We start from the raw sequence: 3,397 nt of genomic DNA on the forward strand, positions 1-3,397 counted from the left end.
AATAAAGACATTAACGCGGTTCCTTCAAAACCTCAGACACACTTCCATTTCAGTCCCTTCCTCTCTTACGTTCATATCTCCTCCTCCTCCTCCTCTTCTTCTTCCATTTAAACTGTGGAACCATTCATGCTTAAATGGCAACACAGGAACAGAAAACTGTCGGTTTTCTCTCTCTCTTTCCTTCCTATAGTAAATGAGATCCCAAAGCCCCCGAGGAAGACGCTCCAGAAATACATGGCATGGCCAGTTTGTGAACGCATGCATGCATGCATCACACACACACACACATAAATACACACACATAGATATACACACACAGATGTTTGTGTTGACAGAACCAGTTCACCACTTGTCAAAGAAGCTCCTCTCCTGCTCTTGGTGGAAAAACTCTCTCTGGATTTTCTCTCGTACTGAGATGATTTTTCAAAAATGGAAAAAAAGACATTGATTGCATTCATATTTATTAATTTTTTCGTATTAATATTAAGGAACTATACTTGATTCGTTTAGTTTCTCGCAGACCGATTCAATTTTTCAACAACTCAAAACTCCCGTGTTTGCTTAAAGGTGTAAACCCAGGGAAACAGAGGTCACATGACCCCAGAGTGAGCGCCATGAATGTTTGACTGGAAACCAGTGTGGTGGGTTCTGGGGGTGGGAGTTGCCTATAGATGATAAAACTACTATCTACAGCTGTAGGGTTTAATGTCCCCTCCCCCATTTCCACTGTAGTTGTCCTTACACTGAACATACAGCAAACACACACACACACGGTCACCACTCTCTCTGATTACAACCTGCATCGTGCGATCAGCATGTCTTCCTGTTTCATTAATAAGGTGAAAGGCAGACAGAGAGACAGACAGACAGACAGAGAGACAGACAGACAGACCTCTCCCTGATTACAACCTGCATCGTGAGATCAGCATGTCTTCCTGTTTCATTAATAAGGTGAAAGGCAGACAGAGAGAGAGAGACAGACAGACAGAGAGAGAGAGACAGACAGGCAGAGAGACAGACAGACAGTGACGTCTCTAATCTGCTTTAACAGGGACAGCCCTGCTATAATCTCTATTAATTCCAAATTGTTCACCAGCCTCTTCCAGCCTGTTACTACAGACTACAGAATGGAGCGTGTACTCTACTGTACACATCAACCCACATATACAGTACACAGTACTGACGTTCAAACCTTTATCAGTGATGACTGAAGTATAATACTGTAACAATGCCAACTGCTGTCAGAGAAATTTGAGGCTACGTTCAAGAGGTTTTATATTTGACCAAATGTATTTAAAATGGCAAATTTCATTTTGTTAATTGATGTAATAGATATTTATATATTGGAACATGTTTCCAGAGAACCTGCAGTTTTCCAAAACAACAACAAAAAAAACTATTGTTATTGACATAATTGCAAGATAGAAGCAGTGACTATATGACAGAAATCCAATGCTAATTTTTTTGGGGAAAAAAAGAAAATAAGAAAGATGGAAAAAACAGCAGAAAAACAGCAAATCTTAGGTTAGTTTACATTAGCATCGAAGCTAAATAGCCTAATAATTACCGAATGCCTAAAATATGAAAACGAAAATAAACAGACACCGTTTCTTTTAGTAGGTGTTTTAGCATTTAAGCTATGCTAGCAAAGTATAAACTTCCAGGATAGATAGCATAGCTAAATATCTGCTATTTGTTTTTATCTTACAGCAATTGTTAGCTTTTAAACTCTGCTACTTAGCACGCTGCTATGGAAGTAGTTACACACATAGCAATGCTAACACTGAGCCAAAAAAACAAACAAAAACAAAAACAGGCAACAGGAAATGAAAAGCCAAAAACCTAATAAATCAAAAACTGTAACTTAGTGTTTAGTGATTATCTTTTCTACTTAGTGCATGACGCTACTTGTCGCTCAATTTTTAATATTAGCCTCCACTTCCTTCATATCAGAAAAAAGTCTGATCTCACTTCCTGTCTGTTCATGGTGGCCTGGTACAGAACAGGAAAAAAAAAGTTGTAATTCAACAAAATATCTTTAATAGATATAAACATTTGTACACATCACAGCTCAATGGAAACAGAGTTACATGCCGTCACACATGTTAAATATAAAGGTGCAGGGACGATTCTCTGTGTGCTAGGGGCCGGGGACTCTTTCCAACACAGTGCAGCCCCTCGTCTTACCCTCTGTCCATCTCTTATATTGCTACTGTCCACTCTCCACTGCAGCCAAGGCCAAAAAAAAAAGCACATGTAAATCAAAAATAATCTTGGTGCAAATTCCGACTAATATCAAACTCTCCTTATATACAGTTGCACAGTATTCAGGTACAAAAGGAAACGGGTGGAGTATGAGGCTGAAACAGGGGCTCGGGGTTCAGAATGTGGACCACATCCAAACTGGGTTTAGAGGCCGTGGGTGGAACCGTCAGGATTTTGAACATTTACTCAGTGAGCCGTACCGATTTAATCTGGAGTAAATTAAGGATCAGATTAAGGAGTAGGTGTGGGTGGGTCGGTTCCATGTACTAGTTTACATGTAATCAGCTGGAGAACGCTGCAGCAGGCAAGACTGGAATTAGATTTTTCTATATGTTTCTATAAATAAAAAACCTCTCTCCTCCTCTGTAACCATTGTTAAGGTAAAATGGTCGATATTTTCACGTCGATCTCTGACCGAGTATGGCAGCTTTTTTTTTCTTCTTTTTTTTTACTTGGCCGTCGTCTTTGTCATATATATATTTTTTCATATCATGAGAAAATGACATCATATATTTACAATACTCTAAATATCAGTGGTTTTCTATATTGATGGCACCCATATTATTCTCTTTAACAATATAGTTTGTTTGTTTGTTTGTTTTTTCCCACCAGCTTTTGTCCAGCAGTCCCGTACAAGTCGGACTGGTTTGTAAACCCTGTGGAAATCCATATATTTGACACACAGGCCTCACAGACAGGCACTTGACCTCTGTATATTTACAGTATGTGCTACCCAAAATCGCTGTCCGTGTCTATCGCCTCACTCTCACGCACGTTTTGGTGAGCAACAATAATAAAAAAAGTCACATCGTCAGTGCTGCTACGGTTTGACTGAAATGAAAAATAAAACACACAGTGTGGAAGAACGGAGTCCTAGAAAGCGTTAACCCGGGAACTCTTTTCGCCAAACCCGGGATGAAGGAATTTCAAACTGCGTTGCAGATATTTTTAATTGGAACTGCGTTCACTGATAATTAGGTTAGCTGCGCGGCTAAATCACTGCAGTACCTCTGAATCCCCTCAGGGAACATCTTTTATTTCTCTCTCTCTCTCTGGCATGCAGGGAGAAACCAACAATCCATTAGATTGGACACAGAGAGCAGTTTCATCTTTTATGGTGGGGGGTGCAGCT

Source organism: Cynoglossus semilaevis, chromosome 1, assembly GCF_000523025.1.
Source record: "Cynoglossus semilaevis isolate Cse_v1.0 chromosome 1, Cse_v1.0, whole genome shotgun sequence".
Classification (NCBI taxonomy): Eukaryota; Metazoa; Chordata; class Actinopteri; order Pleuronectiformes; family Cynoglossidae; genus Cynoglossus; species Cynoglossus semilaevis.